The 17,903-nt window shown below is 47.7% G+C and overlaps 1 protein-coding gene across 2 annotated transcripts in view; it reads right to left on the bottom strand.

The window, feature by feature from the left end:
- LOC147100543 (chymotrypsin-C-like) overlaps positions 1–17,679 on the bottom strand; it is a 44,096-nt gene extending 26,417 nt beyond the window's left edge. The window contains exon 1 of one of the 2 annotated variants that reach the window (XM_085966899.1): positions 16,460–17,679. The gene's annotated coding sequence lies outside the window, so the exon portion shown is untranslated. Of the gene's footprint in view, positions 1–16,404 lie in introns of both variants that reach the window. The other variant, XM_085966901.1, reaches the window with a different exon arrangement.
- Between the last annotated feature and the right edge of the window lie 224 nt (positions 17,680–17,903).

The raw sequence follows: 17,903 nt of genomic DNA, 5'->3' as shown, positions 1-17,903 counted from the left end.
TTTAAACCCTCCCCCACAGCACTAGCAAACACTCCCCCTAGGACATCGGTTCCAGCCCTGCCCAGGTGCAAACCGTCCGGTTTGAACTGGTCCCACCTCCCCCAGAACCGGTTCCAATGTCCCAGGAACTTGAATCCCTCCCCCTGGCACCATTCCTCTAGCCACGTATTCAGCTGAAGTATCCTTCTGTTTCTACTCTGACTAGCACGTGGCACTGGTAGCAATCCTGAGATTACTACCTTTGAGGTCCTGTTTTTTAATTTATCTCCTAACTCCCTATATTCCGCTTTTAGGACCTCATCCCGCTTTTTACCTATATCGTTGGTGCTTATATGCACCACGTCAACTGGCTGTTCACCCTCCCCTTCCAAGATGTTCTGCAGCTGCTCGGAGACATCCTTGACCCTTGCACCAGGGAGGCAACACACCATCCTGGAGTCTCGTTTGCGGCCGCAGAAATGCCTATCTATTCCCCTTACAATTGAATCCCCTATTACTATAGCTCTACCCCTCTTTTTCCTCCCATTCTGTGCAGCAGAGCCACCCCTGGTGCCAGGAAGTTGGCTGCTGCTGCCTTCCTCTGATAAGCCATCCCCCCCAACAGTACTCAAAGTGGTGTATCTGTTGGAGAGGGGGATGGCCACAGGGGACCCCTGCACTACCTGCCTGCGCCTAGTACTCTGCCTGTTGGTCACCCGTTCCCTTTCTTCCTGTCCAACCTCTACCTGCGGTGTGTCCAACTCCGTAAATGTGCTATTCACGATGTCCTGAGCATCGTGAACGCTCCAGTATGTATCCATTCGCAGCTCCAGCACCGCAATGCGGTCTGTCAGTAGCTGCAGCTGGATGCACTTCCTGCACATGTAGTTGTCAGGGACACAGGAAGTGTCCCTGAGTTCCCACATTTCGCAGGAGGAGCAGATCACGGGGCCCGGCTGTCCTGCCATGACTTACCCTTTAATTAATTGAATTTAAATTAAATCAATCAATCCCACTAATTACACTACAGTTAACTGGTTTACCAACAGTCCCTGCTACACTAGAGAGACCTTAGAAACTATAAACCAGAGTTAAAGTTTAAAAAAAGAGAGAAATACTCACCAACCAATCACTTACCTCCTTCCTGGTGACGTCACACTTTGATTACTTTTGACCTCTCTCCCCTGCTGCTGATTTGGTATGCCTCGCCTCGCCCCTCCTTTTAAAGTTGCCGCGCTGCTTGTACCTCACGCAGGTCCGCTGTGGTCGGGCGTCGCTGCTCACTCCACTCCCAGGTCAGCCGCTGTCGTCGGGCCTCGCCTCGCCCCTCCTTTTAAAGTTGCCGCGCTGCTTGTACCTCACGCAGGTCCGCTCTGGTCGGGTGTCGCTGCTCACTCCACTCCCAGGTCAGCCGCTGTCGTTGGGCCTCGCCTCGCCCCTCCTTTTAAAGTTGCCGCGCTGCTTGTACCTCACGCAGGTCTGCTCTGGTCGGGCGTCGGGCTGTTATGCACGTAGCGCAGGTCCCGTGGCCCCACAGAGATAGCATGAGGGTTGATTCAAACCAACATTGGCCCTTCCCTTTAAGCGAGGGAATGAGCCTCCCAAGATGCTCTGCCGCTCCCGCCCCTCTCACTCACGTTAGCGCTCTAAGGGAAGTGATAGCGCTTGATTTGGCGCTCCACTTCCCTCTTGGTGCGCTAAAGCCGAAGTTCCCGGCAGGAGAGAATGATTCGCGCCTGCCGCTACTTTCTCCACTTTTGAAAATTTAGTGCCCCAAATGGGGCGCCACAGAATTTCTAGCCCTAAGGGCTGGATTTTGCCATTGGGGGTGGGCTGGGGTGTGTCAGGTGGTTTTGGCGTCAGGACCCCGACTTCGATGTGAAGTGGGAAAAAAGTGCGATTTTGCCTAATTGGGCAGTTGATTTCCAGCGTGTGGAGACCCCTGGCCCAATGAGTCTTTTCATACAGAAAGCCGCCTCCGATGACGTCATCAATGCTGCTGGATTTAAGGCCTGCAAGCAGCCTTGCTTCTTCTGGAGGCTTTAAACTTGATGTCCATTGTTGTGATCACTTCATTCAGCAACTATGTCCAGCAGTAGGCCAAAGTGTGCACCCAGGTTCGATGAGGCCTCCCTCCAAGCTCTGGTGGAGGGAGCAAGATCCAATAAGGAGGTGCTCTTCCGTTGCTCAGGGAGGAAAAAGCCTCCCCAGCAGACTAAAGCTGTGTGGATACAAGTGGCCCAGGAGGTCAACTCAATCTCTATGTGACACAGAACCTGGCTGCAGTGCAGGAAGAGGTTTCATGACCTTCTCCGCACAGGAAAAGTGAGTATGACTTTCCCATCACCCTCAATCTGATCCCCATCGCCTCTCCTCACCAGCACTCTGCTTTGCCAACCTCTTCCTCCACATCCCACTTGACACTTACATCCCTGCCCCCTTACCCATTCCCTCTCTCTCTATGGTCACATTCACTTAACTATTCGACCATGCAGCCCTCACACCCCCTATCACTGTGATGCAATGACAGCAACTTACAACACACAGGGAGAGCCCTTTGTCTCCTTCTAAGCATCTATGCTATGGATTCTCTACACTCACTCCTTCATTCTCACTCAAGCTCCACTTGTGTCACTCATTGCAGGAAAAGAGAGCACACAATAAGAGGGAAAGAATGAGAACAGGAGGAGGGCCACCCTCGGTAGCCCAGCTCACCACCTCAGAGGAGGCGGCCCTGGAAATCGCCAGTGTCGAGGAAGATTTGCAAGTGAGGGACGGACAAAGGGGCGCATCACAGCAAGCTGGTGACAGAATAGTTTGGCATCTCTCTCATTGACATTGCATGAGTGACTGATAATGATTCTGATGCTCTAACAGATTGACTTATGATCATCTGCACAATTCAATGTACATGTAACCTTGACCTCACATCTCTAACACTTTCCTTTACTCACCCACAGGACCATCAAAAGCCCCCGTTCCCACTGTCCAGGAGGAACAGCCTGAGCCTCCAGACTCCTCAGAGAAAGCTGCAGCCTCTGAGGGCGTAGCGTCAGCAGAATTCAGCGCACCCAGCACCAGCGCAGACACTCACACCTCGGTGGGACCTTCGCGAGATAGCATCAGCAGATGGTGGAGACAGGGACAGCAGTGGAGAGTCCTCGTCGGAGGACGCAGGACTCTCCCAGCTCGGCTCAGCTGCATGTCGACCCTGTGCCTCCGGGTCCATCCAGAAGGAGAGCGGTGCTGGAACTCCAGGAACAGGTGCAGGAGTCTCTGGCAGGTTTTGCCTCCAGGGTCGCTGTGAGTGTGGAGCAAATGGAGGAGTCCATCGTGAACATGAGCAGAGCCTTTGTGCAGGCATTGGTGCATGAACACATCACCATGGAAAGGATGGCAACCTCCGTGGAAAGAATGCCTATGGTAGAGGAGAGGATGGCTATGGCCATGGAGGAGCTAAGTCGCCAGAGTGTTGAAAACATGGTCATTATTCAGAATAGACAGACATTGCTTGAGGAGTGATGGTCAGCTATTGAGTATAGAAACCAGACCTTCATGGAAGTCCTCTGGAGTAGGACTTCCAGTGCAGAAACGGGTCCTCATGGCCCCCCTGAAGTGCAGCAAGGTGCTGTCAAGCCACTTGCTAGCTCTGAAGTGGGGCTGACCCATGAGAGGGATGTTGGTGGCAGACAACAAGGAAGTGGGGGCTCCTCTCCAAGCGCTCACACGACCATGCCACTGCGGAGCCTCGGTCAGAGCCCCACCAGAGTCCTCACCCAACTGAGATGGGCGTCTCAGCCCCTGCACAGCCGCAGGAGCAGCAGACTGTTGCCGAGCCCTCACAGGCACGCCACCCCAGAGGACACCTGCCAAAGGTGTCAAGACAGGAGCAGCAATAAAGTGAGCAAGGGGCTTCCACATCTACTGAAGCCACAGGGGAAGCACCACGTAGGAGCACGCGTAAGAGGAAGATAAAGCACAAGTAGTCACAAGGGTAGTCACTTGGGTGTTCTGTTGTATTGTTTTTTGACAAGCCATCCTTGTAATGTGATGATAAACAGACAAACTCTCGCAAATGGGACTTCCACATTGAGGGCTTAGGGCGACTTGCAATTGTCAGTATGGTGGTCAGAGTGATAGGAATCCGCAGGTTCTTGTCCATTGTCGATGCTCTGGTAAGAAGGTGTGAGGCAAAAGTGTTTGATTGTGCAGGCTAAGCAAATCTGACCAACATGAGTGTGTCCCTTAAGAGGGGGTCAAAGCACCCTATTTTTTCACCCTCCCAGAACAACATTATCTTCTTTTAAATGTTGCAGTCATCAGGTCTACCCCTTCAACAAAAGGTTTCTCAGAACAATTCATTCACGTCTTTTAAAAATCACTTTAATACTAAACAGTAAAAATATCTGGAAAATTGCACTTACAGAAAAATCAATATCCCCTAGCACATTTCTTTGGTCCTCAAGTTATTTACAGTGCCTCCTATTTTAGGATTGTCTGCAAATTTTGGCATCACTCCCTCCAGCCCTATATTCAAATATTTAATATACACACTGAACAGGTGCAAACCCTTAATGAAAGCTTGTAGGACACCACTACCCATTTCCAAGCACTCGGAGAAATTGCCCTCTTACTCTCTGTTTCTACTTTTCTAACCAGTTTTTAAATCCTATTTACTATCCTGGTGTTATGCTGAACCTTTATAAAGCGCTGTTTAGGCCACAACTGGAGTATTGCGTCCAGTTCTGGTCACCACACTTTAGGAAGGATGTGAAGGCCCTTGAGAGGGTGCAGAGGAGATTTACCAGAATGGTTCCGGGGATGGGAGATCTTAGCCACAAGGACAGGTTGGAGAAGCTGGATTTGTTTTCATTAGAGCAAAGGAGGTTGAGGGGTGATTTGATAGAGGTGTACAAGATTATGACGGGTTTGGATAGGCTAGACGGGGAAAGGCTGTTCCCACTAGTTGATGGTACAAGGACTAGGGGACACAGATTGAAGGTTTTGGGCAAGAGATACAGGGGGGACGTGAGGAAAAACTTTTTTACGCAACGAGTGCTGAGGACCTGGAATTCACTGCTGACGGAAGTGGTGGAAGCGGAGACACTCAATGTTTTCAAGGGAAGACTGGATAGGCACTTGAGGGAAATAAACTTGCAGGGATACGGGGATAGAGCGGGGGAATGGGACTGACTGGATTGCTCTACAGAGAGCCGGCATGGACTCGATGGGCCGAATGGCCTCCTTCTGTGCCGTTATGACTCTATGACTCCCTCTTAAATCCATACCCCTTAATCTTCTCCAATATTCTCCTGTGTGGTACCTTGTCAAAGGCTTTCTGAAAGGCCATGTTTCCCATATTGACTGCATTCCACCCCCTGCGCACCGGCCCCCCCGCCCCCCACCACTGCATCCACCTCTTCAAAGGACACGATCAGGTTTGTCAAGCATGAGTTTCCATCTGGAAATCCATGTTCTAATTACCTAGATATTTAGTAATTTCATCTTTAATTAAAAATTCCAAAATTTTCCCCACTGCAGATGTTAAACTAACTGGCCTGTAATTACCCAGTTTACCTCTGTCACACTGGCCACTCTCCGATCCTCTGGCACACTTCCACTCGCAAAAGAACACCTGAAATATAATTTCTAGGGCCTCCGCTAATTCTTCCCCCATTTTCCTCACCATCCTTGGATGTATCCCATCAGGTCCTTGGACTTTGTCCTCCTTTAGCGTTTCTAATACTTTCCTTTTATTTATTATATTATCTCTCATTGCACTTTTAACCAATTCAGCCCTTCCTTCCTCTTTTGTAAACATTTAAGTGAAATACTTGTTAAGTATCCCACCATTTTCTGCTTATCCTCAACTAGCTCTCCCTCCTCTCTGGGGTTCCATCTCACACTTAACAATTCTGTTTTTATTTATGCATTTCTAGAATATTTTAAAATATTTTTTGAGGTTCTCATCTCTTGCTTCCTCCTTGCTTCCTTTACCAGTTCCACATGCGGTTGAATCAGCCGGTCCTTAAAGGCACAGCTGGAGGCCCCAACAAAAATGTACGTTATTTTTTTCTCTGTAGTTAGCTTCATGTGGAGCCGGGAAGAGCAGCAATGCTCCTCTCAGCTCCACCACTCTACTGTTGGCCACTGATGGTTCCCGCTAGCCCCTGCCCATTCTCTTACCCCCACCCCCACACCCTCTCGCCCTAAGGATTTACCTGAGGGCCACTGCTGGCAATGCAGCCGGCCCAACTTGGACACCCCCCCCCCCCCCCCGCAGCTCACCAATAATATTGAAATAAGGCCTGAAGCCCAATTTCAGGTGAGCCTTGGGCCTCCGGCTTTGGCCGCCTGCTGGATATCGTCCCATGGATGTTAATTCTTGAGCTTAGATAGGAAGAGTTGACTGTGGACAGTTACGCCCGATGTCCACACAAATGAATCATGAATAACAATCTCACAAGCAGGTGCCCTGACTGATTTTCCCTTCCCTAATCCCGAGTGCTAAGGTCAATTTTAGTTCCCCTATCACAAATCACTGGCTGAAATCATCTAACTCAGGACAGGCCACGGATTGAACCGAAGACCTCCTTAGTCTGTAAGGCTCAGTTAGGAAGGAGCAGATAAAAACCTTAGCCTTCCTGAATGAAAAGGATCCTCCTACACAACCAAAGCTGTACCTGTCACTTTAAGAGTTAATAACTAAAACAATGGAGAATGGTCAGGTGTCATTTTACTTCATGGTCCAATATTAACCACCGACATCTGGCTGAGTTACACAAAGCTTCGTGCCAAGATCCTGAAAACACATGGGCATTCTCTTCAGATCTTCCCATAACCTTGACTCTAATGGGTGTAAACACTGTATACATACTGTGTGAAATCAGACAGGTGTCCAGATTAAAACTAGATACGAGTGTGGACATTGTGCCCCTGTTTTTGAGTTACTGAACCAAGTCTTTCATCTTTCTGGATATGTGTAACTTGGAGGATTCTAATTGGAGGAGCTCCTGTATGAAAGATATCTGGCACTGATTATACTATTTAAAAATCAGACTACACTTTTGTTTGCTCAATATTAATAATGAGCTCCAAAAATATAATTAACTCCAAATGTTGAAACTATAGTTCTTTTATTACTCTTTTCCCCCTGCTCCTATCCAGCCCATTCTCCCTGGGGTTCCATGAGCAGCCTTCCAGTATGTTGCTCAAGTGGCTCAAGTACAAGAACAAGGATGTCTTGCTGCAGTTGTACAGGGCCTTGGTGAGACCGCACCTTGAGTACTGTGTGCAGTTTTGGTCGCCTTACCTGAGGAAGGACGTTCTTGGCGGAGCAGGCTCGAGGGGCCGAATGGCCTACTCCTGCTCCTATCTTCTATGTTTCTATGTTTCTTCAAGTGGCCATTCTTCAAGCATGAGCAAGACAATGACTTACCATGGGGGCCATCACCATTGAGCTCAATAATGTTCTCATCTGACATCCTCACACACATTATAACCAGCAATCTAAGAAATATTTGTTAACCACAGAAAATGTACAGATTAGCAGAAAGCTACAATCAAGAGGCACCAACGACCGTGAAACCAGCCAATCAAAAGGCTCAAAAAACCAACCAATCAAACCATTCAAAAGGCTTCTCCAGCACCTTCCACCGTCCATTTTGGTTCACACGCAACTGAGTAATACTTAGATTTGTGACATAATAAACACATGAAAAATTAAATAATTATAAATAAAACACTAAAGATTTTCTGTGGCGTGCACCCAGGTGCACTAGATCACCTGGGTGAAGTGAATATCAGAAGATAAGGCAGGTCGGCGCACACATCTGTAAAGAAATTGGCCGGACTTCTCCATTTAAAAAAAATTTAATCGGTCGGCAATGCCATGGGGGATCAGTTATTATATTCAAGTTGATGTAAAAGATCCCATGATACTATTTGAGGACGAGCTGGGAGTTCTCCTAGTATCCTGGCCAACATTCCTCCCTCAACCAACACCACCAGTTACAGAGCACAGTTCACCAACAACTAAGAATGTTATCTGCATATTTTTTTATTCGTTCTTGGGATATGGGCATTGTTGGCAAAATCGGCATTTATTGCCCTTGAGAAGGTGGTGGTGGGTCTTCTTCTTGACCGCTGCAGTCCGTGTGATGAAGATGCTCCCACAGTGCTGTTGGATAGGGAATTTCAGGATTGTGACCTAGCGACGATGAAGGAACGGCGATATATGTACAAGTCGGGATGGTGTACAACTTGGAGGGGAACTTGGAGGTGATGGCGCTTCCATGCGCCTGCTGCCCTTGTCCTTCTAGGTGGTGGAAGCCGTGGGTTTGGGAGGTGCTGCCCTAGAAGCTTTGGCGACTTGCTGCAATGCATCTTGTAGATGGTTCACACTGTAACCACCATGTGCCAGTGGTGGAGGGAGTGGATGTTTAATCTGGTGGATGGGCCGCTCATTAAGTGGACTGATTTGTCCAGGTTGGTGTCAAGCTTCTTGAGTGTTCAAATGTAGGAAGTCACACAACACCAGGTTATAGTCCAACAGCTTTATTTGAAATCACAAGCTTTCGGAGTGCTGCTCCTTCGTCAGGTGAAGAGAAGCATACAGGCACAGCATATATAGTCAGAGAAAACTGCCAGATGATTACAGGTAATTTTTCTAACTGCCATTTATCACACCTCGGCAGAGAGATAATCACAGCAATCAAAGGTGTGAATGGTGTCCAAACAGGTCAGTCAGGAAAACATTACATCAAAGAACAATGAGGTGGGGTCACAAGGGGTCAAATGTTGCAGATGCTGGGGTCTGTATGAAAAACAGAAAAAAAACAAAAAACTTTGCTGGAAATCAAACCTGACGAAGGGTGTTGTGTGACTTCCTACATTTGTCCACCCCAGTCCAACACCAGCATCTCCACATCATGGCTACTATCGACACCACAAACTGCCGGCTCAAAGTGGAGAGGATCTCCAAGAAGATCGCGCATATAGACACAGACATCAAGTTTCTACGGAGATGCAAGAAAGCAGACAAGATCCCGAAAGGACTACAGATCACGAACCCTCTCAAGTCGACCTACAACACAGACTACGCTAAGAGACTCTGCCGTCATACCTCTCGCACACTCCTCACCATCTCGTACACCAGCTCTACAGCAGACGCCACAACCTCGAAACCAAGATAGAGTCCATGTTCTCAGCTTGTGCTCAGGACACAGCAGACCAGCTACGAGACACCACCAAGCAGACGAGGCAACGGAACTACACTGCCTACATGCACACCAAGAACAGGAAGCTTGAGAAACTCGGCATCACCACCAGCAGCAACCAAACCTCCCCCGGTACCACGGTTGGAACCACAGGGAAGTCCATCATCAACTTGTCCAACCACATCCTTCAACCAGATGAAATCGAAGTTCTCAGCCGAGGGCTCAATTTCTGCCCCACCATCAAAATGGACCCCATCGGCCTCGCGGCAGACACAGAGGAATTCATCAGGAGAATGAGGCTCCGGGAATTCTTCCACAAATCCCAAGATGTCAGCAACAAACCCAATGAGACAATAAATGATCCGGAACAGCAGACAGAGGTATCCGTGGTGCAGCAACCGAATAAGAAAGTGTCAAATTGGACCCCTCCGGAGGGCCGCTGCCCTAAGCTTGACATGTATGCTCAAGCTGTCAGGAGATGCATCAACGCCAGATTCATCAGCCGCACTCACAAGACAGTCCAGAATGTCACCCGAGCACAACGCAACGGCATCCACGCTCTCAAGACCAACCGCAACATCGTCATCAAACCAGCAGACAAAGGAGGAGCCATTGTCATACAGAACAGAATGGACTATTGCAAAGAAGCATACCGACAACTGGACAACCAGGAACACTACAGACAGTTACCCACAGAGCCGACCAAAGAACACACCCACCAACTCAACAGACTGATCAAGACCTTCGATCCAGACCTTCAGAGCATCCTACGCGCTCTCATCCCACGTACTCCCCATGTGGGAGAATTCCACTGCCTCCCAAAGATACACAAAGCCAACACAACCGGACATCCTATCATATCAGGCAACGGAACCCTGTGTGAGAACCTCTCTGGATACATCGAGGGCATCCTGAAACCCATCATACAGGGAACCCCCAGCTTCTGTCGCGACACTACAGACTTCTTACAGAAACTCAGCACCCACGGACCAGTTGAACCAGGAACACTCCTCGCCACGATGGACGTCTCGGCACTCTACACCAGTATCCCCCACGATGACGACATCGCTGCGACAGCCTCAGTACTCAACACCAACAACAGCCAATCTCCAGACGCCATCCTACAACTCATCCGCTTCATCCTTGACCACAATGTCTTCACCTTCGACAACCAGTTCTTTACCCAAACACACGGAACAGCCATGGGGACCAAATTCGCACCCCAATACGCCAACATCTTCATGCACAAGTTCGAGCAAGACTTCTTCACTGCACAGGACCTCCAACCAACGCTATACACCAGATACATCGACAACATTTTCTTCCTATGGACCCACGGCAAAGAATCACTGGAAAGACTACATGATGACATCAACAAGTTCCATCCAATCATCAAACTCACCATGGACTACTCCTCAGAATCGGTTTCATTCTTGGACACACGAATCTCCATCAAAGACGGATACCTCAGCACTTCACTCTACCGCAAGCTCACGGACAACCTCACGATGCTCCACTTCTCCAGCTTCCACCCTAACCACGTTAAAGAAGCCATCCCCTATGGACAAGCCCTGCAAATACACAGGATCTGCTCAGATGAGGAGGAACGCGATGGACACCTACAGACACTGAAAGATGCCCTCGTAAGGACGGGATATGACGCTCGGCTCATCGATCGACAGTTCCGACGGGCTACAGCCAAAAATCGCATAGACCTCCTCAGAAGACTAACATGGGACACAACCAACAGAGTACCCTTCATCGTCCAGTACTTCCCTGGAGCGGAGAAACTACGCCATGTTCTCTGCAGCCTTTAAAATGTCATCGACAACGATGAACACCTCGCTAAGGCCATCCCCACGCCTCCACTACTCGCCTTCAAACAGCCGCCTAACCTCAAACAGACCATCGTTCGCAACAAATTACCCAGCTTTCAGGAGAACAGCGACCACGCTGCCACACAACCCTGCCACGGCAACCTCTGCAAGACATGCCAGATCATCAACACAGATACCATCATCACACGTGAGGACACCACCCACCAGGTACATGATACATACTCATGTGACTCGGCCAACGTTGTCTACCTCATATGTTGCAGGAAAGGATGCCCCGGAGCATGTTACATCAGCGAGACCATGCAGACACTACGACAACGGATGAACGGACACCGCACAATAATCACCAGGCAGGAGTGTTCCCTCCCAGTCAAGGACATTCAGCCTCCGATCTTCGGGTAAGCATTCTCCAAGGCGGCCTTCGAGACACACGACAACGCAAAATCGTCGAGCAGAAACTGATAGCCAAGTTCTGCACTCATGAGGACGGCCTCAACCGGGATCTTGGGTTCATGTCACGCTACCTGTAACCCCACCTGACGTAGAGTCATCCAGACTCGTGTCGTCGTTGGCTTGTTCTCTCTGCACAGATGCGGCCGGACCTGCTGTGATTTCCAGCAAAGTTTTTTGGGTTTTTTCTGTTTTTCATACAGACATACATCTGCAACATTTGACCCCTTGTGACCCCACCTCATTGTTCTTTGATGTAATGTTTTCCTGACTGACCTGTTTGGACACCATTCACACCTTTGATTGCTGTGATTATCTCTCTGCTGAGGTGTGATAAAGGGCAGTTAGAAAGATTACCTGTAATCATCTGGCAGTTTTCTCTGACTATATATGCTGTGCCTGTATGCTTCTCTTCACTTCACCTGACGAAGGAGCAGCGCTCCGAAAGCTTGTGATTTCAAATAAAGCTGTTGGACTATAACCTGGTGTTGTGTGACTTCCTACATTTGTCCACCCCAGTCCAACACCGGCATCTCCACTTCTTGAGTGTTGTTGCAGCTGCATCCATCGAGGCAAGTCCTGAATTATGCTTTATAGGTGGTGAAGTTTTGTGGAATCAGGAGGTGAGCCACTCGCCACAGAATAATCAGTCTGTATCCAGCTTTAGTAGCCACGGCATTTATGTGGCTGGTCCAGTTGAGTTTCTGGTCAATGGTGATCCCCAAGATATTGATGGTAGGGGATTTGGTGATGGCAGGGGATTTGGTGATGGTAATGACATTAAATGTCAAAGGGAGGTTAGGCTCTCTCTTGTTGGAGATGAGCTTTGCCTGGCATTTGTGTGGCATGAATGTTATTTGGCACTTATCAGCCCAAGCATGGATGTTGTCCAGATCTTGCTGCATGCGGGCATGGATTGTTTCATTATCTGAAGAATTGTGAATGGCACTGAACACTGTGCCATCATCAGCAAATAGCCCCACTTCTGATATTATGATACAGGAAAGGTCATTGATGAAACGGCTGAAAATAGTTGGGCCTAGGACACTGCCCTGAGGAACTCCTGCAGTGATGTCCTGGGGCTGAGATGATTTTCCTCCAACAATCACAACCATCTTCCTTTGTGCTAGGTATGACTCCAGCCAGTGGAGAGTTTCCTCCCGCTCACCATTGACTTCAGTTTTACTAGGGCTCCTTGGTGTCACATTCGACCGAATGTTGCCTTGATGTCAAGGGCAGTCACTCTCATCTCACCGTTGGAATTCAGCTCGTGTCCATGTTTGGACCAAGGCTGTATTGAGGCCCTGAGCTGTGTGGTAGAGGCAAAACCCAAACTGTGCATCGGTGAGCAGGTGATTAGTGGGTAAGTGCCACTTGATTATCAACAATTCCTTCCATCAGCAGAGCATAACACAGTCTTCATACGAGTTGATATTGAGGGGTTCAGGTGATGTCATAAACCAAAAGAATGTAAGAGATATAGGAGTAGAAATTACAATCAGTATCACATTGTAGAAATATTTAATGCTCTCATATCAAATTCCTCACTGTGCCGTTCTAACGCAGGCACTAAGCTTTAATAATTCGATAAACACCTGCAATGGTGCAGAGAGGAATTTGGATAACAGCAATAATTGTTAATGTGAGGAAAGTGCCAGGTCTAATCTCCACCCTAAGATTTGCTACAGTTAATTTTCAACAATAACAATTATACAGAAGAATCAATTTCTGGAACAAATTCAAGGCGATAACACACTCGGTTACAGAGGACTGTTTAAATCAGTTGGGTTTTGATCTCATTCTTTATGATGTTTGCTGAGTTTTTCCAACTGTGTTACACAGTTGTGACTCATGCAATAAGAGAGAAAGAAAGAGGAACCATATCATATCCCCCAGACATCGTAAAGTGCTTCTGACTCAGTTAATTGCTTTTGAAGTGTTGTTGTTATGTAGGCAAACACAGCAGCCAATTGTGCACAGGAAGGTTCCACAAACAGCAAATGAGGTGAATGAACAGTTTATCTGGTGGTGTAGGTTGAGGGAGGAATGTTGGCCAGGACATCAGGAGAACTTCCTGCTCTCCTTCAAATCGTGCCATGGGATGTTTTATATCCTGTTGAATAGGCAGATGGGGCCTCAGTCCTGCACTGAAGTGTTAGCCTAGATTATGCACTCAAGTCCAGGAGTGGGACTTGAACCCACAACCTCCTGACTCTGACAAAAAGCGCTACCGACTGAGCTAAGTTGACATTAATAAACTAAAATAGTGGATTGTAATGGATTTTTACTTAAAAAAAAACTCAATGGCAGGGTAGCAAACTTCACAGGATTGTTCTGCCCTACATTATCAGAGGTGATTCACATTTAATTTGCAGTGTTAGCTCCTCTACTGGCCTTTACATAAATGCATCACCTGGTGTGGTACTGAGACATGTTTAGCCCAGAAAGTTACAGGGTAGACCTCCAGTCTGTTCTGAATTAATTGATCTCAGTTGAGTTGATAGTCGGAGTGCACCAATTGGCCTTGGCTGGGGGGGGGGAGCAATTCAGCCAGGGTTTCCATTCCTGATCGATATCCAGTCTCCCTCGCTGGAGTGTACATTTGTGTAGAAGTCGAATCACAACAAGATCAAGCTTGAGGGCAATGATCTCCATGGATGAACGCCAACATTGGCATCACACATTTGAAGAATATCTAGTTGGACGAGATACCTCAGCAAGAATCAATGCTCTCAGGAGGAGGAGAAAAAACTGGTAAAAATAATAAACCAGCCGGTTTAAGTGAGTGACTCCCAGGGCCTCAGCTCTACAGACAAGTCCTTCATGAGGAGAACCTTTACCCTTCAGGTTAAAACTGACCACGTGTTGGGTATTTGCCAGGGTTAGTACTTGAATTAGAAGTATGACTTCTGATGAGGAGACACCCAGGGTTTAGTGCAATACATGTAGGTAGTTCCCCCAACACCAAAGTTTTGTTCTTAAATCCCGGCCTTACGTGATTAAAACCAAGGCCTAGAAATTCCTGGCAGGCCACCAGAAGTGCAATATAGATTTAATAGAGGTGTTCAACATTATGAAATGTTTTGAAAGAGTAGGTAGGGAGAAACTGTTTCCACTGGCAGGAGGGTCAGTCGTCGTCGTACGTGTCTTCACACTGTTCCCTTTGGGGAACTGTATGAAGTGGTGGAAGGATTTCTGGCCGCGATTAAACGCTCCTTCCGTGACCGTAACCATCTTCGTACCAGCCATTAGGGTGGTTAGTCCTATGGCGGGAGGGTTTTATGGGCTCCCACAACCCATACGAGGGGGGGGGCCACCCACACCCACGGACGCAAGTATCCCGCTGGATGTCAACCCAGAATTTAGAGCCAGAGCTCCGACTCCACTTGCCGGGACTGTCTGGAGCAGGGTTCGAAACCCTACACCTTCTGGCCCAGCGACAGGGATGTTACCGCTACGCCAAAGGCCCACTCCAGGAGGGTCAGTAACCAAAGGGTACAGATCTAAGGTAAGTGGCAAAAGAACTAGAGGGGGAAATAAGGTTTTGTTTATGCAGTGAGTTGATCTGGAATGCACTACTTGAAAGGGTGATGGAAGCAGATTCAATAGTAACTTTCAAAAGGGAATTGAATATAAACTTGAATAGGAAAACTTGGCTGGGCTATAGGGAAAGTACAAGGGAGTGGGACTAATTGGATACTAATTGGCACAGGCACGATGGGCCAAATGGCCTCCTTCTGTGCTGTATGATTCTACAAGTGCAAAGGAGCGGGACTTCCACCTGCCAAGCCAGATTATATATTCATAATCATAATCATAATCAACTTTATTGTCATTGTTAGTGCACAAGTGCAGTACAACGAAACGTAGGCTTGCGGCTCCCGAGAGTGTACATTTGGAGACATTTAAACATACAACATTCATTTGGCTTGTAATACATTAACATAAACATAAACATAATAAAGTGCATTGGCAGATGTGCAGGCTTTAGAGTTTATTTGAGGAGTTCAGTAGGATGACAGCCCTGGGAAAGAAGCTGTTCCTAAATCTGGTCGTTCGGGTGCGAATGCATCTGTAGCGTCTCCCAGATGGCAGGAGGGCGAACAGACTGTGGCTGGGGTGGGTAGGGTCTTTGATGATGGTCCGTGACCTCCGTAAACAGCGTTTCTGGTAGATGTGCTCTATGGTCGGTAGCCGGGTGCCGGTAATGCGTTGGGCAGTTTTGACTACCTGCTGCAGGGCTTTCTGGTCATAGGAGCTACAGCTGCCATACCATACTGTACAACCGGCAGAACTGGAGGGACTTCTAGTGGGGACCGTCATCCCAAGAGTCCTACTTCTTACAATGGTGGGGGGTGAAAGGGCAGAAGAAGTGCCTGTGCCCCTCCCATCAGAATTCTTCAGCAGGCTCTCCCTAGATTTCCTCTCCCTGCCTTGTCCAAATTGCACAATTTCTGCACCAGAAAACCACAGGAGTTTCGAGGCTCAAATTCCTTCATTTGATGCAGGATTATATTCACAGAATACACACGGGGATCCCCATTGGGACCTCTTACACGGCATCGACGTGGAGTGGCTTCTAGCTTGTTTTCATGTGTGATAAAACTACAGTGTGAATTTAGACAAATCAAATTGAGGCCAAGGCTGAGAAATCATCGCAGGGAGGCAATCCCACGGCACTTTGGCTTCACACTATAAAACGTTCCTGGATGACTGCACTGGAAACTTTTTACAGGTTATGTAAATCTCTTCAGTGTTAGTGAAGCAGTTCTACCCACACGTATGACTTACTCAGATTGACGCAAGTCAGTTACACATTTAAATTTCAGCCGTAAATTGCTGGCATTAAATACCCCAAATCAAGAGACTGGTGGGTGTTAGCAGCTGGGTCAGAGCGTGACACAGAGCCAGTGACGTACCTCTGGCCTACCAGCCACTTGTCACTTCAAATGGATATCGGACTCAAACCATTACCTGTAGTAAAAACAAAAGGCCTGCAATTATAAAGCGCCTTTCATGACCTCAGGACGTCCCAAAGTGCTTCACAGCCAATGAAGTACTTTTGAAGTGTAGCCACTGTTGTAATGTGGGAAACTATAGCAACTCACTTTTTCTGGGTGGTTCAAATGTTCTAATATTGAGAAGTGCTGAAAGGCACAGGGGACCGAGGCAGCGGTTATTAATAACCTGTTGTCATGTCACTGAGGCTGTTCAATGACAAACAGAGGCTAAAATAAAGCTGTGAACCTGCCAGAACATTTGATTTAAACAAGATATACTAACAGGTGTCACTTCGACAAAAAAAATTGTGAATGTTCACTTCAGTTAAGCTTTAACTTTAATACCTCAGAAAAGTTACAGGTGGCAAATTTCTTCCTTTGAAGGTGTCGGCTCCTGTGAGATATGGTCCTATGGACATTGGCTGCACACCAGTACCTCATCCAAGTGTTCTTCATGCGTGAAAACAGAGAGTAGGAATAAACGGGTCATTTTTTGGTTGGCAGGCTGCAACTAGTGGGGTACCGCAAGGATCAGTGCTTGGGCCTCAGCTATTCACAATCTATCTCAATGATTTGGATGAGGGGACCAAATGTAATATATCCAAGTTTGCTGATGATACAAAGCTAGGTGGGAATGTAAGTTGTGAGGAGGATGCAACGAGGCTTCAAGGGGATATAGACAGGCTAAGTGAATGGGCAAGAACATGGCAAATGGAATATAATGTGGAGAAATGTGAAGTTATCCACTTTGGTAGAAAAAACAGAAAGGCAGAGTATTTCCTAAATGGTGAAAGATTGGGGAATGCACCTGGGTGTCCTTGTACATGAGTCACTGAAAGTGAATGTGCAGGTGCAGCAAGCCATTAGGAAGGCAAATGGTATGCTGGCCTTCATTACAAGAGGATTTGAGTACAGGAGTAAAGACGTCTTACTCCAATTATATTGACCACACCTGGAGTAGTGTGTACAATTTTGGTCTCCTTACCTAAGGAAGGATATACTTGCCATAGAGGGAGTGCAAAGAAGGTTCACGAGATTGATTCCTGGGATGGCGGGACTGTTGTACGAGAAGAGATTGAGTAAACTAGGCCTGTATTCTCTTGAATTCAGAAGAATGAGAGGGGATCTCATTGAAGCATACAAAATTATTACAGGGCTCGATAGGGTGGATGCTGGGAGAATGTTTCCCTTGGCTGGGGAGTCGAAAACCAGGGGCCACAGCCTCAGGATAAAGGGTAGGCCATTCAGGACTGAAATGAGAAGAAATTTCTTCACACAGAGGGTGGTGAATCTTTGAAATTCTCTACCCCAGTGGGCTGTGGAGGCTCAGTCATTGGGTATATTCAAAACAGAAGTCGATAGATTTCTGACTAGTAAGGGCATCAAGGGATATGGCGACAGGGCCGGTGAATGGGTTT

This window comes from Somniosus microcephalus, chromosome 25 (genome assembly GCF_052327205.1).
Source record: "Somniosus microcephalus isolate GS21.2 chromosome 25, FLI_Smic_1.0, whole genome shotgun sequence".
In the NCBI taxonomy this organism is placed as follows: Eukaryota; Metazoa; Chordata; class Chondrichthyes; order Squaliformes; family Somniosidae; genus Somniosus; species Somniosus microcephalus.
Note: the sequence above shows the minus strand (reverse complement) of the source record. Positions and strands in the feature narration are given on the sequence as shown.